Source organism: Protopterus annectens, chromosome 7.part0 (assembly GCF_019279795.1).
Source record: "Protopterus annectens isolate FY-2018-M chromosome 7.part0, PAN1.0, whole genome shotgun sequence".
Lineage (NCBI taxonomy): Eukaryota > Metazoa > Chordata > Ceratodontiformes > Protopteridae > Protopterus > Protopterus annectens.
The window spans coordinates 314,235,941-314,260,940 of NC_056739.1; the positions used below are offsets into that span (position 1 = coordinate 314,235,941).

Sequence of the window (25,000 nt, forward strand, 5' to 3'; positions counted from 1 at the left end):
TCTCCCTGGGTCTCCACTGAAAATGGGCTACTAGCCCACAATGGACTAACCCTGTTAACAAATGTCAATAAAAAAATAAATAAATAAATAAATAAGTACTTTTTAAAGTTTCTTGGGCCTTGCTTCCATAATTTTGTATCATGGCATTAAGCATATTTTTTTTGTAGTACTGAAATATGATTTCAGAAGTGCATTTGCAAATATGCATTTTCTCTCATCTTTATCTTGGGAGCTAGAGTCTAAAAGTATAAGGAAATACTACAAAATGCGTCTATCAAGAAAGAAGTGTCAAGTCAATTTTTAAAGAAAACCAAACACATATAGTTGTCATGACTTATGCTTTGACATAATGATATTACTTATTCTTCCTGCATACTCACACACAAGATTTTCTTCTGGTGTGCATCTCTTAGCAAACATGGGCATTAGGTACACATCTTCCAAATAAATGCATTGTGCTAGTTGCCTGATGTGCTGCTGAAACTCGGGTAATTTTGTCATTAGCCAGGCTTACAAACTGTAAGTTCAGTGAATCTCACCTATTCCGGATGGCATACATTTTAGCATCATCACTGGGGTGAGCTTTATGGGTATGTGGATATAGTCAGTGGTGCGATTTGAGAGGTGTGAGAACTCCTAGAACAATTCTGAGGTTACATGCCACTTGACTGGCATTCTTGGGAACTTTTCTGAAGCATCTGAAGAGCAAAGAAAATTCACGGCACCTGCGCACTCCTCTGGTAGCCCAATTCTTGCTATATGCAAGTTTTCAGTTAACATTCGGTTCAGCCTTGGACTCTGCTGCAAAATTGTGCTGAATCTAGTTCTGGTAAGGCCAGGGGTCATGCAGTTCACACGAATGTTCATAGGACCAAGTTCAAGAGCCAGAGTTCTTGTTAGCCCAAGAAGGGCAGTCTTGCTGACTGAAAACTTGCATATAGCAATGGTTGGAATAGGGTGGTAACCAGCAGTAGAAGACACAAGCACTATAGAGCCACCTCCCTGTTCTCCATGTGCGGGACGACATGCTTTGATAGCAAGAAGCTTGCAGTCACATTTACATCAAATATCTTTTGCCACATTTCCTTACTGCAGTCCACTATTTTACCTACAAATGGATTCACTGCTGCATTAGACACCAGAATGTCAATCGCACCATGCTGCTCTAGAGTCATATTGACCAACAAGTCTTGATGTTCCTCATTTCCAACATGACAGATGCATCCTGAAATGTTTAGTTCTTCAGACTTCAGCTCTGCAAGAGCTCTTGTTACATTTTCTTGTTTTCGACTGCTTATTACCACATTAGCTCCTTCCTTTGCAAGACGTCTGGCAATTGCTAAACCAATTAAAAAAAAAAAAAAAAAAAAGAGTAAAGCAAGTGGCGCCAAAATACAAAAACCAGAAACGAAACACCACAGTCCACAAGCGCAAATAAATCCAATCCTTGAGGTACGATGAAGATGCTTTATTCAACGAAATACAGCATGTATTTCGTTGAATAAAGCATCTTCATCGTACCTCAAGGATTGGATTTATTTGCGCTTGTGGACTGTGGTGTTTGCTAAACCAATCCCACTGGTAGCAGCCGTGACAATAGCGACTTTTCCTTTGTGCATTCCTTGGGGAAATACTGCACTACTACTTCGCAGCCTTTCAAACTTTAAAGATACGACTAGGGGATAGTTACGACACAAAACACCAATACTGTTCTTAAAAAAAGAAGCCATATTTGAAACGTGATACTAGACAACTTCAGTATTACTCCTACTAGTTTTCGTACATCAAACACGCCTGCTGCAAAAAAAAAAAAACATACTGCAAGAGGCACAGATCATCACCGGACGCACGCAACTTAGAGGAAATTTTAGAAAGAAATCCAGCTAGTTTTTTTACAACAAACACACCCCCCCAAGTTTTTTTTTAATAACCTGCTGCTGCCTATACCAGGATGTAACAAATCGGAAAGCAGCATAGTGCATTTCAGCTCAGAGAAAATGTTCAGCATGTAGTCATTATAGAATAAGATCCATCAGAATTACATTTACTATGATATTATGGCATGTGGAGCAGTACTGTCCCTGGAAATAAAATAAACATTGCTGCGATAACTCCTTACCCCCACACCACTTCGTTTGATACAGCCAAAAGAGAATGCCTCATAAAATACAGCTTAAAATCATAACTATATACATACTAAATATAAAAACAAAAACCTGAAACCAAAAAAAGCTGCTTGTGTAAACCCCCAGTTAGATCGTGCGAGTCAGTCGCATGCAGATAGACATATAATGGCTGTGGGCATGAACACAACTCTTCTCACCCTACTTGGACTGTTCAAGCTGTTGGAAAGCAGCAGCTGCTGCAGGACGATCCTGGTTAATCATAAATAAAAGGCTGCTACTGTCTTGGCATGTGGAAAAACAAAGTCAAGGTTTCTAACACTATTAAACCTGGCTGTCTTTGTCAAGTAGCTTACCTGAAGGGGAAAAAAAGCAGTTCTTGGGACAAGTAGAATATCAGCAATGGGAACTCCTAGTGAAAACCGCAAAACTGGTATGGCTCTCAACAATCTCCGTGCAATCCGTGAGTGCCTCAATAAAATAGAGGGATCCAGTAGCAGGTAAACTCTCCAAATATCAGCAAAAAGAAAGGAAATACCTGCTGCTGGACCCTCTATTTATTGGAGAAAACAATAGAAAATTAAGTTGGGGGTGGAGTTGTTATGCGAGTGGTGGCTTGGATTGCAAGAATCCGATTGGCTGCCACCACTTGCTTTATCAACAACTTTTGCTGAAGATTTTCCAATAAAAGTTTAATGCAAACCTAATGTAAAAACACGCTGAATCGTAACTAGATAAGGTAAATTACATGTTGAGTTACGATTTCAGCGTGTTTCACATTAAGCTGAAGCACAAATCTCCACTACAGTTTCTCTCGTTGCTGGAAGGCACTCGGGCATAACGGCTTGCAATTCTTATATTCTCATGGCGCACTCGGGTGTAAGCACAGAGGCGCCATGAGAAGGTACTCGGGGTTAATGAGTTAATACCTTCCAAATTAGGGAGACAGGTAAACAAAGATTCAACATCCAGCGTGACTAGAAGACAATTATTTAAACTGATGGCATTCTCCTGCACAAACTGGTACAAGTTCATCTACAGAAGTAACATTTCTAGATGTGCAAGTGAGAAAAAGCACAATGGGTAATTTTATAACTAGGCTATATAGAAAGCCATGTAGGAGAAATAACATTCTAAAGCGTGACAGTATGCATCCCTCTCATGTATATAGGAATATTATGAAAACTCAAGGGATGAGGATTTCTTGTCTGAATAATAGAGACAAAGGTTTTAGTAGTGACCTTGAGAAACTTTCTAATGACTTTGCAGCTAGGGGATATAGTGCAAGAGAAATTAAAGTTATGAGGGAAGATGTTAAAGTTCTGAGATCCACCTCAGCCCTTCCCTATTTTTCTGATAGGGTAGATGACCCTATGTGTAATCAAGAAATCTGATAATATGCCATTAATTCTACCTTTTCAAAGTGACTTTTAGCAGGATTAGACATGTGGTGGATGCAAATTGGGGCATCTTCACCACGAATGACGGGATTAGAGATATTGTGGGCACTAGACCTAAATATACTTACAAAAGTAAGAAGTCCATGAAATGACGGCTTTGCTATAAGGACTGTAAACAAATGCAAGATAAGGTGCCTGTTGAGCATCAGACGTCTGGCACTTTTCCTTGTGGTAATTGTAGAGATAGTCTTTCTATTGATACTGTACATCCTATTTCTAGACAGAAATGTATGTTTAATTTATATGCACACTGCAAGACTATGAATATCACTTATTTAGCTACATGTGTAGCATGTGAAAGTTTCAATATGGGTAAAACAACTAGAATGTTCTATGAGTGGATCCGTGAACATAAATATGCTGTAAAGAAGGCTGATTTAACAACTGCCCTTGCGTTTTCTTTTTAAATACACTACAGTATTTCACGTGTTGCACTTGTTTCCCCCCGCATTAACATACCTTACCTTTTTTAGAGTTTTAAAAAAGAAAGAAAGATAGAAATAAATTCCCTCTCTCCCCAGCAGTGTTCATGGTATGGTATGGTATGGTATAAATGATACAGTATTAGTCAGGCCTATTTTTAATAGTAATTCTCAAGCAATCAGAAACTACAGTTATCTGGCATCTACCAGTCCTCATGGGTGCCGGTTATCAGAGTTTACTGTATTTTCAGGTCTGAAAATACCTTAAGTGAATAGCAACAAAGAAATACCTCAGAAAGCAAAGATGTTTAAAATAGATTTATTTGATCCCACATTTATGAGCCTGTTCATTTCTATACAAGATACCCTCAGAAGCTAGTGGACTTGCAAAATTATCTGCCAGCTATACACCCACAACCAGAGCTTTTTAAAATCTTTTATTGCACCAAGATTTTAGTGAATAGATACTTGTTAATGCACAAGGCCATTCAAAGTCAGAAGGAAATATATGTAATTAGTTCAAGAGAATATGCTTGAGAGCCCTGTTGGTTTGGGGATTCTAGCTAGAAATCACTTTTTTGAAATAAACAAATCAAAAATAGCTGTAACAACTAACTGGGTATGAGACAAGAAGATAAGCTAGACAGTTTGTACAGGTGCATGCCTTTCTGGTTACTAAATGAGAAGGCCAATAATATGACCGCTAACCTTAATATTAGTAACTGTCCGTTATTCCAAGGTACCAGGCATAATATTCACTCTGGGCAAAAAAATGAAGAAACTTATCTTTTGATCAAGTTCCGTGCAGTTCAAACCTGCTGTCTGTGCAATAACTACTAATTTTTCCTAACTATGGGGGAAAGCTACTACTTACCCGTAATACACTGACAGGGCAAAGCTGATGAAATCATAGCACCCTAGTTTTGATTAAAAGCAGTGAAATACTGCCAAGTTTGAGAATCCTCAGTAAGTAGGTTAGTGATTTATTTGCTACGAATATTACATATTTGTTTTCCTACACATGTTATGCTGCACATTCTTTTAAAGAGCTTGGTGAAGCAAGAACAAATAGCCTGGTTAATAAAGACTTATAAATGGAATCAGTGTTTCAGGCTGTCTCAGCATTTTCTACTTCCTTCAGTGAGAGAGAGAGCGCATAAAGTGGGGAATTATATTTCTTGTTTTACAAAGCCCAGTTTAAAATTCAGTCATAAATGACAACACACAACAGAAAGATTTGTGCCTTTTCCTCCAGCAAAAGCTGCTCTCATTTCTAATCTTGCTTTATACATAACTTGTTGCTGCAGTTTCACATTAATTTAGAAAATCCATTTATTGAATACCAAGAATGTATACAGATCAAAGCATGCCTAGAAATATGCACAGTAAAAAACACACACTATTGGAAATGTAGAGTTGATCATTAAATACACATTTGTACAGACACCCAGTTAGCATCAAGCAAAGTGTGTTTCAAAGCGCTTTATGTTAATTAGCATAAAAGTTTTACCCTACCTCTTTTCTATTACAAATTCTTTTACTGCTTCACCCATTCATGAATATTAATTGTATTTAAAAGTACGTATTTTGGAATTATAAAACAAACATTCAGAATTGAAAAGAAAGGCTCACTAGTTTAGGCCCCAGGAGAAGAAAAAGAACACAGTTACAAGTGATGCTGTGAGCTGTGAATCCATAGATCTGAATAGCTTTATGATCTGAACGTGAACACGAGATAACGGATACCTCCCCTCTGCATGTTTTTCTTTAGCAAGACATTTTCAGTTGTGATCGACAAATGATACAGAAGCAAGGGAGCTCACTTAATAATGGAAAAGTACCATTTGATTTCATTCAGCCCCAACATGGGTTGTAGTGAGAAAACAAAGACAAAAATACAACAAGGCTAAAACTGCCCAGTTCATGCTTTGACATGTGAAAAAGGGGAATCTTTCTTTAGGGAGTGAAATGCAGAGAGAAAAAAATAGTGCTTATTGCACAGATGTCTTTTAAACAAATTCACTTGGGGGAAGTGAACAACAGAAATTTTGTACTATATGGATTCCACTCAAGCATTATTTTTCATTTCTTAAACTTCAAAAAATAGATAAGCATATATATGGTTTATGTATTGTTCAGTGAGAAAAATATATTTTTTTAAATCTCTTAACAGGATTGAGATGCACTAAATGCTATAAAAATTGCAGATATTTTGCTGACAGAAAATGCTATTTATCCCCTGTAAGTCTGCAAGTGTATTTTGCTCCCTATTTAAGCACAACTTGGATCAATGGATGGTTAATCTTAAATTCATCCCGGTCTAGCTCCCATGTGTCTGATAAAGAAAGGCAGTCAGTAACGCCCCCCCCCCCCATAAATTAAATATAAATCAAATGTAGGAGTCACATCTGGGCTCCGCAGCTAGGCTTTAAGGGCCATAGTGGTCATTACACTTATGAACCTATGTAAACAACACTTTCTGTGGCAGAAATTGACTAATGCAGACAGGGTACAAATCCTACATTATATGTCAAGACACAAGACTCATCAGGTTCAACAAGAATGCTGCATCTTAGGTGTTGCTAGCAAATGGAGGACAGTGTGCTACCACACTTTGATGGCATCCATCACAACTGTAGGTAGGTAACCAGGAAGAACTGAGACAGTTATCTTGATTAAACATTACAACTATGGCAATTCTACATAGCTGTATGAAGTTTTCCTGATAATGTCACAAACTGAACATAACTTCAGATGACTGGATGGACACAGTTGGGACATATTTACTTTACACTAAACCGTGTTCAGTGCAAATGATATTTTTAGTTCATTTTCATACTTGAAGTTCTCCATCCGTGTGTGATAAATCAAGGAATTTTATTACCACTTAAGGAGACTGGAAGGTTATGACATTCATCCTTCCTTCTAAAACAGCCATATAATTTCCAGCACATATGGTCTTTGGAATGATGCAAAGCTGAACTTCAAAAATGCTTGAAAATTTGCCAGCCTAATGGAGCAGAAGTAGAAGCAGGACAGTCATCTGTGTCACTGGCAACCTGAGTTTGGAGAAGGACTCATGCTGCCAGCTGCGCTGGCAGTGAGGAGAGGATGAAGCATCAGATAGCCAGCGCTGCTATGTCAAGGGGATAGAAAGATGGAAAGTCCAATGCCTAGGTGGCAACCAGGAGCCTCAGAGGACTTCTGAGGTTTGATTCAGGGGGCTTTTATGACATCATGATATCAGTACAGTAGCGTTCTCCACAGCTAAGGTAACTGATTGGCTGCCAAGTTTATGATAACTCCCAGACACCATGTTTACCTCTTCCTATGTTTACCTCTTCCTAGGCCTAACAGCAAGTATAAGTGAGGTAAACTTTCAGCAGAGTTTGGGATGCACTTAGTGAAGGGTCACATCCAGGGTACTTGGAAAAGAGCCATTAGGGGATTCATGGATGGTCAAGCATGAAAGTCAGGTGGAAATTAAAAAGGGTTGCACATTTAAAGGAGGATACGTATCTCGGGGGCATGTTTTTGTACTGAATAACAGTTTCCATTCTTTGTTGTATTATATTACAGTTATCTCAAGACTATGAGAAACCTGCTCCGTATGGAGTTTAAGACTATAATTAGACATCATACCATTTCATGGCCCACAGTTCAACTGTTCTCAGGATTCCTCAATGAAAAATCAAACACTTCTTTTCAAAATGCATTGCAATGGATGGTTCCCTATTTAGCTGTAGGGTTATCGGCCCCTTCTTTGTGATAGGGCATGCAAGGAGAGTCTATCCTGTGGAGAGGAGGCAGCTGCCTGGGTTTAGCCGACTAGCTATGACTGGGGGAGGAATCAGCACCGTGTGTGGTTTGGTAGAGCATTCAGTGCACATGTGCGTACAAATAAAGCTGTTTTCATGTGAACACAGAGAAGCAACAACCCATCAGTACTGGGCAGTAGGATGATTGCAGAAGCTGCAGTGGACAGTATTCAAGAACCATTGTATATACTACCAGCATACAATTTCCCTTCCATCTTGAGGTGCGTTTTAGTCATTAACAGTTGGATTACAAAACAGTTGCCAGAGGAATGTTAGTTATTCTCTGGGTGTGTTTTTAATGGTAATTAATGTCACACTTTTCAAGGATTAACATCTGCAGTATAGATTTGACAACATCATTATTACACAGCTGTTCTGTACATGCAGAGTGAACAGTGACCTGCATAATGATACAGGCCTTTCTAAATGATATATTAAACAAGTCATATTAACCTGGTTGCATACTCCTCTCCCACGTTGAGCATTTCTTTGAAATGTAATTTGGATCATCATGCACTTCATAATGTACATCATATATTAGTCATACTTTTCTTGCAGCTTCTGTGTTGAAATCTTCACTATACCAGTGAATAGGTTAGGAGGACTTTTTTGTTTCTGTTGTGCATTTGTAATGAATGCCCATTAACAGGCACAGGAAATAGTGTCAATATGTGGACCAGATATGAATCAGCTTCTGCACACATGGATTCATGCTCAACCTAGATTCCCTTTGAGATGCAGGCATCTTCTCTCTCTCTTGCCTCCTCCTCCTCCTGGATGCACATATTACTTTTTACTTTTCTTATAGCATTTTTGCCCATTAAATATCCTTTCAAACTGAGGCATTGAGAATTTCTCATAGTACATCATTTGTTTACACAGAGTAATTCTCGCTTCCTTTTTTCTGGTGGTAATACTTCTCATGTATCGGAGGACCAGCCTAGCTTTTCTTCATGTAAACAATCAAGTGTACAATAACATCTTTCTGTAACTGTGGATCTGTATGTCAATCCCTACTATGTAACCTCTGTCTGGACCTTCCTCACCAAGTGCACACACTTGTATTCTATCAAGTCTTAAGTTAGGATACAGTTGGACATCTTTCCATATCTTTCCATATGCATCCCCTATTGCAGAGTTTAATGTCTTCTTCAGAAGATGCTTTCTTTCTTCTAGCCTATTTGTAATGTGTCTGTCCAATACTAAAAATAGATGTGTCCCAGATGAACCTCTGTGGGACACCATCAGGAACCCGCCTTAGGTGCAAGCCACAATATCAAAACAGCAGAAAATCAGAACAAACCATATAAACCTGGAATAGTCAGAACTGATGTTGTGTTATTGAAACTTGCAATATAAAAAGCATTAAAAACATAACTGGGCATTTCCATTGTGTACTGGTTTTACTGAACTATCTGCAGTGGTGGTGCTGCGGTAGCGTTATCACCTCACAGTAAGATGTCCTGTTTGATTCCCAGCTAGAGCGTCTTCTGTGCGGAGACATGCATGAATGGGCGCACCTTCGTTGAAGGTTGTGCGTTAGGGCAACTCGGCACGTAAAAATCTACTGCCAATCATTAGCGGACCGGAGTTCCGCTGTGGCGACCCCCGACTGGGAAAAGCCGAAAGACACAACAACAACTGGTTTTACTGAACTAGCTAAAATAGTTTAATGCCTACAGTTTATTACAGCTGGTGAAATGAGCTTCATTTTGAAATATCTTTTACTACAAGCCTCTGTAGTGAAGCACCTCATACTTTTTCAATCATGACGTGTTTGCCAGTGTAGAAAGAGAAGTGTGTCACGTTACATGAAAGAGTTAGCAGGCTTAAAGATGCATTAAAGTATTTCTGTGCAAATGTAGATTTCAGTTTTACACACACACACACAAACAACTAGCTAGGTGAACCATCTCTACCTTTAAAGTCTAGGAATTAGTTTGTTTTAGGGAAAATATAATGTCAGTCAGTCTCCAAGGTTGTACAGCTTCACAGCTAGTATACTGCTCAAGTACAGTTAAGCACTTTGCATGGGACATTTTTAATATTACAAATTAATGGTACTGTAACCATTTCCAAGCTTTATTTCGTGTTTCAGTAGCAGATTACTCAATTTTCTTTTTTACTCAACTTCTTCCTATATAATGGGTTCCATGTACCACTGGGCAATTCTGCTGTGGAAAGTTAATGGGTGTTGTTTGCCTAGGTGACCACCTTTTAACCTATCTGGATGAAATTTAGCTTCTGTATTATTCTCATGTGTGGCATGGTGTCCTCCTTCATTAGCTGCGCCCCAGCCAAAGAAGTTTCAGTAAATCAAATACCATCCTGTTTTGAATTCACATTTGTGGTCCTGCATTCTCCTGGTATCCAATTTTTGGAGGCATTCCACCCCCCAGATACATATTACGTTGTTGAACCGTAACAAGTTTGAATGCCATATTGTCAAACCCATATGTTCGAACATTTCAATTGGGATTTCCGTTCAGAGCAGAAAGGGAAGATTTCCCTTTATTGCACTGTAGTGCGACCTTGGAGTTGTTATATTTAAAGAGCGAGGGTGTGGAGGGTGCAACCACATGCATGTCCTCTCTCACCACATCCATGAACCTTATCTTAGGCCTTCCTCTTTTCCTGTTACCTGGCAGCTTCATCCTTAGCATCTTTTTCCCCCAATATACTCTGCATCCCTCCTCAGCAAATGCCCAAACCAATGTAATCTTGCCTGTCTGGCTTTGTCTCCAAACCTTTCAACCTGGGATGACCCTCCAATATACTTATTCCTAATCCTGTCCACCCTCATCACACCCAGTGCAGATCTTAACATCTTTAACTCTGCTACGTCCTGCCTTTTTGTCAATGCCACCGTCTCCAACCCATATAACATAGCTGGTCTCACTACCCTCTTGTAGACCTTCCCTTTCACTCTTACTGGTACTATTGTCACGCTTCAGTAAAATGCATCTTCCACATGTTTTCTTTGAATACTTTAGCATGCCACTCCATGTTTCCCCCAAACCACCTCCCACCCATGTTTGGAGCCGACTAGGATATTAAAGGTACCCTTAGGCAGTATCATACTGCTTCCAAGGAGCTGGGACCCAAGTTTTCATCTCCCACACACGAGTACACATATGCAATAGGAGTGCTGGCATACCATCCTACTTTTGTGGTGTGCTGGTATACCATCCTACTTTTGTGGTGACTTTGGCCATGCCTGTATATTTGAGTGTGCTTACCTTATCTCAATAAAGCCAACTTATCCAATGACCAATTCTGTTATGCTGACATTTACTAAGTAAATGTCACAACTTCCCAGAAACTCTTGCATACAATTCTGAGAGCCTATCCTCTGCTCAGTCAGACCCCATGCATGGTACCATGCATGGTACAGGGGATTACAGTTGTCATGGAGGTTTCTTTGGTAATGGTGTTCCAGGACTCACTCTCCCAAACTTTCACTAGGAAAGATTCCTTATACATCAGTATCTTCCACTTAGTGATTGCAAATCACGTCTTTGAAGAATGAGGTCTGTTTCCTCATTCCCTCTAATTTCCCCTGACATTATGTTGTGTACATTGTGTAGCCTGGTATGTTTAAATTTTATTTGCATTGGTTTTCTGAGGTAGAGCACTGATCTCCATGGACCTTTTTTTAGACGCAGCCTGGGAATGCAGTCTAGTTAAGCAACTTGCTGAAAGTCACACAGTTAGGCAACAGAGGCTGAGGGAATCAAACCTTGCACCGCAGGAAACAGCTCCTTAATCGTATAAGCCAACTGCCAGGCAACAGTCCATCTATCATTCTTCTGTTCTAACTCATGAAGTGATATTCAGCTCTTCTTTGTCATTCAGTGCATCCACTTCCTGAAGCTTTTTAGACAGCATTTTTAAAACTGTTTGGTCAAAAGCTGTGTGTAAGTAGTGTCCAGAAAGATCACCTTAGTCACATCTAGCATTACAAACTGGTGTCTTGCAATGTCCAGCGGTAACACTAGGTATGTGGAGTTCTGGGGGAGTAATTGTTTAGTTGTGTTAGTGAGGGCTGATTTTTTCATGTGGTTGAGGATTTACGTCCATAACTTAATGCTATATTCCTGATAGTCAGAGAATTGCTTAGAGAAAAGTGAAACGCTCCTGCCCCATAAAGGTATAACACTTCGATAGATCACTTTCAACTTTTGCAAATGGTATGCTAACAGTTTTAAATTCCATTAAACACAAAAAATACATTGTAACATCATGAAAGTATTTACATCTTACATCTATACACTAACTACATGGAAGCCTGCACACAACCAGAGCCATGTGAAATTATTACAGTTAGAAGTATTTTTCCACAATTTTCCTTTTGGTGGTGGTGGTGGGTTTGAAACATAATACATCTTTTATCTTAGAAGAAACCAACACAATCACTTTTTATGGCATGCCAGAACATTAGCAGATCAAATTTCAAACATCATATTAAAAATCCACCAAAAAATACTTTACAACAGCTCATTTGATGATGAATCTCTTTGCAATTGCTCAGACCTGACACTGGCAAAAAGTATACCTTCCCCAAACAGATTGTGGCCTTCCATTACATACTCTTGACCTCACTAGGCACAAATCCAAATATACCGTTTTATTGCCGTTTCTGATCAGAGTAAAAATTTTCATATTACTAGCTAATGTAACCAAGGACAATCTATGCAACACAGCAAACCGTTGATAAACAAGTATGTATTTACTGTGGAGCTTTTTTCCCCCGGGTCTCCACTGAAAAAATGGCTGTGTCCCAGCTGGACCAACCCGGTCAACAAATGTCAAATAAATAAGTAAATACTTAGTCGTACTAATCCTTCTGGACCAACACTTTAAAAGTCATAAACCAAGTGGGCCCTGAATCGGAAGTAAAAATCGGTCTACCTGATGATGAACCTCACTTTTTACCTCTTGAACCAGCTCTCTAATGAGGTACACAATAGATTTTATACCTGACCACCATGTTTTCAGACAAAAATCATTTACGACGTTGTGGATCAAGGACAGTATTGATGCTTCCAAACACTCTACATGTTAAATGCTTTTGTAGATGCAAACATCTACACTTGATTAAATAAAAAACATTCTGCAGTGTATTTTTATTAGTGTACATTTCACAGCAAAGCATTTAATGGATGCACAGAGCTTAGGGTGACACCGGTCAGTGTATCCTTTAGTTACTGGAGCTGTATTAACTGGTGTAATAAGCCAATTTCTACACTTAGATGAATCAGTGCACACACTATATGACAAAAATTTCCTTTCCTTCAACATACTCATAAGTATATTTACTAAACCATAAAGAATTTTTCTTGGAGATAAAGACAATATGCATAATCATCATAACAATATTATGTAATGCCTAGACAAGTTCTCAGCTTGTCTACAAAAGCAAACTGTGCAGCTACAGCCAAATCTCATACCCCTCATATGCTTCTGGGACAGGACTTTTTATATTCTTAGTTTCCCCAAATGTTACAAAATAGCTCATCTTATTTAGAACTTAAATAAGATTCAATGTCATAAGAAACATACCTCTCAACTTCTTACAGCAAGAAATCTGGACAAAACCATTAAAGGCCCAAAAACGGGGACAATTTTTAAATACTCCTCTTACAAACTTATAAAGTTGATAGAATAACTTGATGGAATAACCGGTTTTGTATTAGCATCACTGACATCCTGTCTTGCCTTATATAAAAGTGGTACATTTTGAGTTCTCTGCTTAAAATCAGAGCTTTGGCTGGCTAACATCTACCTGAAATCAGCTGGATGTATAAGTGAATTTAAGTACACTTTTATCTGCTTTTTTGCATATAGTACTGTATTTATTTATTTGTGTTTTTCACTGAATATTAACTGAACTGAAGTTGTGGCTGTCTCTCTACAGAGTACTTTTTAGAATTTCTGTGTAGCCATTGATAGCAGTAGGGGGTAGTTTCAGCTCATCACAGATATCCTGTCTTGCCTTATATAAGTGGTACATTTTGAGTTATCTCTGCTTAATATCAGAGCTTTGGCCGGCTAACATCTACCTGAAATCAGCTGGATGTATAAGTGAAGTATACTTTTATCTGCTCTTTTGCATATAGTACTGTATTTAATTTATTTGTGTTTTTCACTGAATGTTAACTCAACTGAGGTTATGGCTGTCTCTCTACAGTTTGTTCCTCACCCACCCTCCTTGTTCTGGTATTAATGTTGGTGGCTTTGAAATTGCCCGCCCCTCTTTTAGATTTGTATTTGGATACTCTTTCTGAGTCCATCTCATTTGTTCACTCAACTGTGTGCAGTGAGATCATATTCTGATTTCAAGCACTCCTACTGTGTACAAAGAGAGCATTTGGGAAGGACAACCCCTGTAGCCTCTTAATCCTGCTCTGTTCCTTCCCTCAAAAAATTTATATATGTATATATATATATTAGATGCAATGTTTGCTCTGAGAGTGTTGATGGAGAAGTACAGAGAAGGTCAGAAGGAGTTGCATTGTGTCTTTGTGGATTTAAAGGAAGCATATGACAGGGTGCCTAGAGAGGAGTTGTGGTATTGTATGAGGAAGTTGGGAGTGTCAGAAAAGTATGTAAGAGTGGTACAGGGTATGTATGAGGGTAGTGCGACAGTGGTGAGGTCTGCGGTGGGAGTGACGGATGCTTTTAAGGTGGAGGTGGAGGTGGGATTACATCAAGGATCAGCTCTGAGCCCTTTCTTATTTGCAATGGTGATGTACAGGTTGACAGATGAGATCAGACAGGAGTCCCCGTGGACTATGATGTTTGCAGATGACATTGTGATCTGTAGTGAGATTGGGGAACAGGTGGAGGAGACCCTGGAGAGGTGGAGATATGCTCTAGAGAGAAGAGGAATGAAGGTCAGCAGGACTAAGACAAATTCTGTGTGTGAATGAGAGGGAGGATAGAGGAATGGTGAGGATGCAGGGAGTATGAGGTGGCGAAGGTGGATGAGTTTAAATTCTTGGGATCAACAGTTCAGAGTAATAGTGAGTGTGGAAGACAGGTGAAGAAGAGAGTACCAGCAGGATGGAGTGGATGGAGAAGAGTATCAGGAGTGATTGGTGACAGACTAGTACCAGTAAAAGTGAAAGAGAACATCTACAAGAGGGTAGTGAGACAAGCTACGTTATATGGGTTGGAGGCAGTAGCATTGACAAAAAGGCAGGAGTCAGAGCTTGACGTGGCAGAGATGAAGATGTTAAGATTTACACTGGGTGTGACGAGGATGGACAGGATTAGGAATAAGTATAAAGGTTTGGAGACAAAGCCAGAGAGGCAAGATTACGTTGGTTTGGACATGTGCTGAGGAGGGATGCAGAGTATACTGGGAAAAAGTTGCCAAGGATGAAGCTGCCAGGTAACAGGAAAAGAGGGAGGCCTAAGATAAGGTTTATGGATGTGGTGAGAGAGGACATGCAGGTGGTTTGTGTGACAGAGCAAGATGCAGAGGACAGGAAGAAATGGAAACAGTTGATCTGCTGTGGCGACCCCTAACGGGAGCAGCCGAAAGAAGATTATATATATATATATATATATATATATATATATATATATATATATACACACATATATATATATATATATATATACACACACATATATATATATATATATATATATATATATATATATATATATATCTTCATCTTATTCATCTGCTCTTACTGTGCGTGCTGTTACCCGTTCAGTCGCTCTTACTCTGCACTTATTACTGCTTGTTAGTAGCCTTCTAATTCACTGCCTTCTGGACTTTTGCTGCTGTTTTAGCTGCTTTTCTGTAACCAAAAAAAAATAAATTCTAAGCTTGTTTCCTGCCTTTCCTGTAACTAGTCAATTCCAGATACAGACTTGCTGTATCCAGGACTGTTGGTAAGCTTCTGAGCCCCCCAAGCCTTTCTGTGTTGGAGGGAAGCCTTCTAGCTTAAAATCAGTGGGAGTGATAAGCACTAGGTAGCCTACCATGGGAAGAGTGGGTTTTGGCTCTGAAATTGTAGTTCATTGGCAGTTTTTCCATCTCTTTCTACTTTCTGGTTAAAAACCCGTTTTGCGTTTGGTCCCCGCCTTTCTTATAACTAGTGTAATCCAGGTACAGATTTGCTGTATCCAGGACTGTTGGTAAGTTTTGAGCTGCCCAAGCCCTTCTGTGTTGGAGAGAAGCCTTCTAGCTTATCAGTGGGAGTGGTAAGCACTAGGTAACCTATTTACCACAGGAGGAGTGGTTTCTGGCCCAGAAATTATATATTGGCCATTTGGGAAGCTTTTCCATCTCTTTCCACCTTCTGATTTGAAAGCCTGTGCTTGCGCTTGTTTCCTGCCTTTCCAGTTACTAGTCTAGTCCAGGTACAGATTTGCTATATCCAGGACTCTTTGTAAGCTTCTGAGCCCCCCCAAGCTTTTCCGTGTTGGAGGGAAGCCTTCTAGCTTATCAGTGGGAGTGGTAAGCATCAGGTAGCCTATCTCCACAAGAGGAGTGGTCCCTGGCCCAGAAATTGTAGTTATTGGCTGTTTGAGTAGTTTTTTTCCATCTCTTTCAAGTTTCTAGTTTGAAAGTCGCACTTGTGCCGGTTTCCCGCCTTTCCTATAAGTAGCCTAGCCCGGTTACAGAGCTGCTGTATCCAGGACTGTTAGTAAGCTTCTGAGCCCCCAAGTCTTTCTTTGTTGGAGGAAAGCCTTCTAGCTTATCAGTAGGAGTGGTAAGCACTAGGTAGCCTATCCTCCACGGTAAGAGAGTGAGTTTTGGCCCAGAAATTGTAGTTTATTTGGCCATTTGGGCAGTTTTCCATCTCTTTCAACTTGCTGGCTTAAAAGCCTATGTTTGTACTTGTTCCCCACCTTTCCTGTAACTAGTCTAGTCCAGGTACAGATTTGCAGTATTTCAGGACGCTTTGTAAGCTTCTGAGCCCCCTAAAGCCTTTCTGTGTTGGAGGGAAGCCTTCTAGCTTATCAGTGGGAGGGGTAAGCCTAAAGCCTTAAACTGATACAAGCCTTCTAGCTTAAGAGAGAGACTTTGGAGTGATTAAGTATCAGTTTTCTGTACTTTCTTGCTGTATTGTTTTCCACCTAAACGTATAATTTTGCAGCATTTATTGTGATTTAAAAGCTTGCTTTTTTTCACATATTGTACTTATGACTGCCTGCACTTTTAAAAAGTTTTTTGTTTAAATAATTTAAACTTTTGTAGGCTACATACTAAAGTGCTATAGCCTTTTCTGATCGTTTGTAGTCGTTTAAAGCTGTTTTAAGTGCATTCTTTTTACTGTTTTTGCCATATCTTTTCAAAAAAAAAAACAAAAACAAAAAAATTCCTCGTTTCCCACCTTTCTAAGCTAGTATAGTCCAGTTTTCAGGCTAGTGCTGAATTCAGGGCTGTGATACTAGTTTCTGAGTTGCCCATACCTTACTTGGATAGAAGGAAGTTTCTCTGTTCACCTGCGAGAGAGGGGGGCTTGCGCACCGGGCAGTGCCGGTTAGCTACAGTTAAATTATTCCCAGCTCCACCCCGGCTCCACTAAGTCTCCTCTTCAGTTTTTCCCTTGAAACTAGTCTAACTCTCAACCTAAGCACTCAAAAAGCATCTTACAGAACAGCACTTGCTCAGACCTAATAGCAAGCACTGACACTGATTTCCCAGCAGGGCAAGGCTCTTTATCCACCCCTCACCAAGTCACCCTACTATTCAGGCATGACCAAAGGGCAACTTCAGGTGCACTCTGCAGTCCAGCTGGTGAATCTGGATATCCTGAGGAAATGTTACAACTGCCTCATGTACAGAGACAGCCCTCTCCTTCTACCATAGAACACTACACATGTGAGAGATGCAATTATACAGCCAAACTAGAAGCTAAGCTGTCTCCACCCAAGACTGGAATAGGCAGTCAAGAGGAGAAGGTTAACACTTGCACCACAACTCCAGCCACACACAGACCTACTAAAACAGCACTGGCAAAAAATACACAAATACACAAAATCATACTCAGAGGCTCTAAATAAAAACCTGCAAAAGCATCAGAGACCTCCAAAGCAGACACCCAAAAAACCTGCACTTCCCGTCACAAACCAGACAACACATAAAACACAAAAATCAGTGTGCTGCACAATCACAGCCCTTAAAGTGAAATGACATACCTAACACACTAGTAATAGGTGACTCTATAGTCAGGCACACTGACATCCCACTCACTAGGCTGGACAAGCAGAAGGCTAGCTGCCTGTTGGAGCCAGAATCCGCCACATAACACAAGCACTCAGGTCACACCAGAACAAGTACAAATATGACTCTGTCATTGTTCATGTTGGTGTGAATGACCTGAGATGTACCTCCCTAGACTGTATGAAGAGAGACATGGAAGAGCTCTCTGATCATGTGGCCCAGGCTAGTATGACCCTGAGTAGCATCTTGCCCTCACCAAGAAGGATACCTCAGTATAAAGAAAAAATTATCAATTTCAACAATTGGCTAAGCTTCTGGTGTCATTCAAAGGGGATCCAGTGTCTGTCAGCCTGGGACAACATGCTCGACAAGCCACATTGCTTCACAAGAGATGTCTTGCACCTGTCACCCCTAGGCTTTTGAATACTGGCCAAGGCTCTTGCTGCCCCCATAGTGCCTTTTTTAGGCAAGGCTCAAAAGTCAAACCCACCTCCGTAAAACAGCACAATTAACAAAAAACTGAGGATTATGCAAAATGCATGCACTCGAAGCACTCCTCAGTATGGAGAAAGTTGACATCTGTGCAGTAACTAAAACCTGGTTCAAGGCTCCAGAGAGCACCCCGGTACTACCAGGCTACAACTCCTACCACACGTTTCGGCCACAGAACACGAACCGAAACACAAAAAGGAGGGGGTGTATCCATATTCATCAAGGATACCTACACCTCCAGGTTAGTGGCATAGCATGATACCTCTGAGCAGTGGCGGCTGGTGACTTCAAATCACAGAGGGGGCTGCAGGAGACAGCTGAATGGGTGGGGTCAAGGGGAAGGGGTGTGGTCAACTAGAAAGGGGAGGAGCTATGCACAAAACCACAAAAACTAACTTTAATTAAATACGCTGCCCTGGGTGGCAAACCATCATCATGAAAGTCCAATCAAGACAAAAATAAGTGTAGAAGAATAAAAATATTTCAATGCATTGGCTGCATGACAGCTTACTTAATATCTAGATGGAAACAAAAGGTTGTGAGGCATGAAAAAATAAATTACTTTTTAAATACATTACTGGAATGCCAGTCAAAATCAAGTACAAGAAAAACAAATCAAGTACAAGAAAAACCAGAAGCACTCAACTCAAACCACTTCTCCTTGCACTGCAGTTCTAATTATAATATATTCAGCTTTATTAAAGTACTAAGTAACATGCTGAAAGTAGAAATCTATGTGATGCCCCCACTTGTAAAAATGTTTCTTATCCAAAAAAGACCTGCTGCCTGACAACTTGTTTCATGGGGAAAACATGATCAAAGTAAAAAATGAAAAGCAAACAAGAAACAAGCTCAAGATACATTGCTTAAAGGATTACTGTACAGGTTATGGACCACACATGATTGGCATTCTGTTTAGTTTACGGGTAAAGTCTGTAGAGATGACTGGAAGTCTCGTAGAGATGACTGGAAGTCTCCAACAAGTGTAATGAGCTTTTTAAAATAATGGAATCCTATCCTTTAATACCAAAGGCTTATACATTATCTAGTCAAGTATTCTCTGCATGGCAACAACAGAAAGGCTTTCAATGTTGGCAATTCTTTAACAGTATGCTTATTAAAGCTTACTTGCATCTTACGATCTCAGACAAGCTTACCTTATGGTCATTAAAGCATTGCTACTTAAACACAGAGCAACAGGCACTTTGAGTAATAAGCATAAATCTGAGTAATAAGCATAAATCAACAGTACAAAAATATGACAGAAACCAGACCATTCTGCAAAATCAAGGACAGATGAAAAGCCACTGTAGTACTTATGAAGTGTGTCCTCCCCATCCAAGGCAGACACAACTACTCCTTGACTTGCTTGGATACATCCAGAGTCACTACATGGGGGAGTGGGGTGCAACAAGTATGTCACAATTTGAAATGTCTGGCTGACTGTGATGGCCCTGACACATTTGTCATACCTCTCAACCTCAAGAGCAAGAAATCTGGGCAAAGCCATACACAGAAGTGGGACAAAGGCCCAAAAATAAGGCCAATTTTTAAATACTGCTCTAATAAACTTAGAAAGATAATAGAATAGGTCTTGCATTAGTATGAATTTTCTGAAGGGTATAAAATCTGAAACTCAAATGTCTGTCATTTTCTAACTTCAGTCTTTAGTGATTTGTCACTAATTTGCCAAAACACACAATTTTATGAAAAATGGACCAAAAATGTGATGCAAAAATATAAAATAGACACACAATACAGCTGGGAACCTGCCAAGGAAGGGACACTTTAATATTAGTACTGCTACCTTGAGCAGCTGACAAAATAAAAGAATCTACATGCATTTCAACTAAGTAATCTATAACTTTAATTATTACAGTTATTTCTTAATTGTAAACCCTCCATGTTTTCTTCCAAAATTGCTATTTTGCGGAGGGATTATTAGGGGGAAGAGCAACATTTTGAGCCAAAAAATCGGGGACAGTTGAGAGTTGGCTATGCCTAATTCTATAAAGCAATTTATTTGCATGTACCTCTCAACCTGTTAATGCAGTAAATCTGAACAAGGCCAAATATATTGGGGGCACATATAAACAGTACTAAAAATTGCTCTTGTATAAATTGAGACAGTTGATAGAACAGCTCTTACCTTTAACATACATTTTTCTGAAGGTTATGAAGTCTGAAACTCAGTGTGTCATTATTTAGTGACTTAATTCCTAAATGATTTGCCAGAAAACTACAAATTTTATGAAGAACACACCAAAAATAAGAAGCAAAAATCTATTCATTCTTTGAAAATATGGACAGTTGGGAGGTATAGTTCAGCTGGGCCTGTCTGAGTTTGCTGCCCTTCCCCCCTGACAAAATCATGGTTGAATGGAGCCTCTGCAGCCATTCCAATGAACCATTACTTGGCTATTTCACTCCATTTACCATAAACACTAATGTGCATACTGCTTTAATTCTATGATGAGTTGGACTTCATTTGAAAGTTTTATTTTGTATTTTACAGCACAAACACTAAGTCATCTGCTAAACAAAGCAATGCAGTCTCACAATGAAAACTTAGCATTAAAACTTCTCTGCCCTTGAAACTCACATTCATTGAAACCCACATTCAAAGAAAGTACATTTTGCCAGTGGCAAATAAAGATTAATTTTGGGCTGTTTTCAAATCATAGGCCCCTCGCATATGAAACATACATGTGCTCTTTGATACACCTTCCTCATTGTACTAAAATTATATTCCTTGTACAATACAGTACAGTTGTTAAGAGGGTGTTTTAAATTTGTTTTGAACATTTTTTCAGTAAGCAATGAAACAAAACGTATGCACCCATAATGGCAAAACTGCCCAGTTGAGAACATTTATCATAAAAAAGTCTACTCAGACTTCCACAGTCCACCATTATTAGTAAATATACACAATTCTACAGTCCACCATTATTAGTAAATATGCACAATTCTACAGTCCACCTTTATCAGTAAATATGCACAATTCTACAGTCCATTATCAGTAAATATGCACAATCTCTGAAGTAAAAGTCATCTAAATAATTCCACATTAAAGAAATCTGTAACTAATGAAGAGGTTGCTGCGAGCAATCACCTTTATATTTCATGGTTTCATCGAAAAATAAAGTGTCTGTTGCCCCTCAGGAATAAATTGCCTATATTACATTAAAATATGATAAGCTAGTAATAATATTGCAAGACGAAATGGATGGCAAACTGATAACAGACTCATAGTTAGTATCTTCACCAAGGAGAACATTCTCAGTACGGCAGCATCCACCCCTTGTGGGAGTAGAACCCACAGCCTTCTGCATCAAAAGCAAGTACACAACCTGTTGTGCTATAGTATTAACAAGGCAAAGCACTAAACTTCTGTTCCCTGCAGCTCTCAGCTCCTTGTAAAATCTACTCAATACTCAACTGCATCTCAACTTCACAGCACAAGAAAACTGGAAAAAGCCAAAATGTATTTGGGGGGGGGGTCAAAAGCCCAAAAACCAGGGACACATTAAACATTGCTTGTATAATCTTGGAAAGTTGCTAGAATAAAATGTTGTGTTACCACCATACATTTTACTGCCAAAGTCCCTGAGCAAAACAGTCAGAGTAACATACCACTATGCCAAATCAGCTGCTTTGTAAAAGAGAGGAAGACTGAAACTTAAATGACTATCATTTAGTGAATTCAGTTCTCACCATAGCTGTCAACCTCTTAGTACAAAACACCTGGACAAACCCAGTAATGAGGGAATACAGCCCTCAAACATATTCAGTGAATTCAGTTCTTGCCATAGCGGTCAACCTTAGCACAAAAACCTGGACGAAGCCAATAATGGGGGAATACAGTCCCAAAAATAGGGACAAATTTAAAATATTCATCTTATAAACTTAGAAAATTGCTAGAAAAAAAGGTTGTGTTACTATGTATTCTGAAGAATATGAAGTCTGAAATTCAAATGCCTGTCAATTTTACTGCTGACAGAACAAAAACAATTTTCAGCAGAGACCCAGGGATTAATACTGTAGACACATCTTTGTAAAATGACAGGGCACCAGAGCAAATCTTCACAAACACAGGGAGGAGATGCAGACTCCACACAGAAGGCACCCCCAGCCAAGAATCAAACCAGAAAACCTATAGCTGTGAGGCAACAATACTACCACTGCACCATCAAATATGCAAGGAATTAAACATTCAGAAACCTGAAGTCTGAAATTCAAATGCCTGTCAATTTTATTTAACATTTGTTAATCAGGACAGTTTGGCTTGGAACAAAAAAAAAACAATTCTCAGCAGAGGCACAGGAAGAAATAATGCAGACATGTCTTTGTAACATGGGAGGACACAAAAGCAAACCCACACAAACACAGGGAGAAGATACAGACCCCCCCACAAAGAAGGCACCCCAGTCGAGAACCAAACCCAAGAACCTATAGCTATGAGGCATCAATGCTACCACTGCAATATCAAATTTCAAGCATTGCAATATTTAAAAACCACTAATATTATGAGGAATAGATCAGATCAAATATGAGGCAAAAATCTGCAATTTTTTTACAAATGGTGGTGGGTAGGGAATTCAGGTCTTCAACACCTGCATACAAGGTACAGGGTTCAAGCCTGAGGTATTCCTTACCACACCACCATGAGTCTAATCACCAGTACATCCCACTTGAGGCATTTTCACACACACACACACACACACACACACACACACACACACGGTCCTGTAGTAAAAGCAAAACCACACACTCCACTTACCTGGTCCTGTAGTAAATCCCTGTCCATAAAACCACCATACATCCAGTACGCAAATCCGACCCTGTCCGTTGTGAACTCTACTCCAATCCAGATCCTTACCTTACCCGTCGCGAGATCTTCCCCTGCAGCAAACTCTAATCCGATCCTTCCCCTGACTGCCGACATTGCAGTCCGACCCCGACGCGTTTCCCAGGCAGTCTATGCAGTTTAAAACTGCATAGACTTGTGGGAGCGCTCTGTCCATGATTCTCAATCAGGACTGCTGTGCGCATGCTCCATGCACTAGACTGTCGCAGCAGTGCGCATGCGCTAAGTCCGCAAAATTTAAAATTTGTTTTCCGTTTTTTTTTTTTATTTTATCTGTACTATCAGGTTGAGGGGGCTGCAGACCGGCAGTCCGATAGCACGGGCCACCCCTGCCTCTGAGATCGTCCATGTGCAACTAACATCGGGCAAATCTGCAGTGCAAATTGTGGCCTGCTACAGATCACCCTCCATGACCCAGGACCAGCGCTCCACCTTTCTGAAGACACTGGAAAACATGAAGGTCATGCCAAAAACCCTGATATTGGGCAATTTCAATTACCCTACCATTCACTGGGAAAACTACTTGAGTACAAAGTCCCAGGCCCAGCGCTTCCTGGAAATTCATCAACTCAAATGCCCTGGATCAGCTAGTAAACTCCCCTACCAGAGGTGAAAACATATTGGACTTGGTCATCACCAACATGGGTGGCAGGTGTTCCACTCCAGGGGGTCAACCCGTCACTGGTTAGATCAGACCATAAACTAATCAGTCGATGTCCACACCCCACTACCACCCCCAACTAAGGAAACCACAGTAAAAAAACTTTTCAAAAGCAAACTTAACCTTACTTAAGACAGAGATGGTAATTTTCACAGCCCCCACGCTAAAGGATAATGCTGCCCAAGATGCAGAAACTTTTACAACTGCACTCTTTGAGCACCTACAAGAATGCATGGATCATGCCATCCTTAGCAAAACCAAGACTCACTCCTCTAAGAGAGGGAAACCAGTTTGGTGGGCCCCTGCAATAAACAGGCTATACAACAGAAGGAGGAAACTAGTTCAGAAAAAAAGCAAATCCCAAGAAGGAAAGACATCCCTGATCAGTATCAGTAAGAAACTGAGGTACCTCATGAAATCATCCAAGGCTAACTTGGAAAGAAAAATAGCCAAGGATTCAAAAGATAACATAGCTAAAGAAGGCTTTGTGGTTAAGAATCCAAGTGGCAACTCACAGATATGCACTGAACTAGTGCAAAATAGCACAGAATATACTGAACCTACTGATATTGCCAACATCCTGGCAGATAGATTAATTGCAAACTTCACACGCACAGGTGAAAACAGCCCTTTCAAAAGCCAAAAACACAGCATCAGTGGGACCAGATGGTGTTCTAGGCTGCATCTTGCATGAACTACAGATCAAACTAACCCCCCCACCTAAACACACTGTTCAACCTCAGCCTCTTCACAGGCTACGTGCCCATAGAATGGTGCACAGCAATGGTTATTCCTCTCCACAAAGGAGGGGCCACAACTGACCCTGGTAACTATCGCCCCATAAGCCTGACTAGCCTGGTCTGCAAGGATATGGAGCGCATCATCATGGAACTCATTAACATTGGGAACCTCCAAACACTTGACCCGACCCAGTTCGGCTTTGTTAAGGGAAGATCATGCCTACTAAA

The 25,000-nt window shown here is 40.0% G+C and overlaps 1 protein-coding gene and 1 pseudogene across 2 annotated transcripts in view; one reads left to right on the forward strand and one right to left on the reverse strand.

Annotated features, from left to right (window-relative positions):
• Positions 1-25,000, forward strand: part of RASSF5 (Ras association domain family member 5) — a 757,171-nt gene that overhangs the window by 61,246 nt on the left and 670,925 nt on the right. The gene's annotated exons all lie outside the window — the stretch shown is intronic.
• On the reverse strand, positions 264-2,445 carry LOC122806429 (annotated as a pseudogene).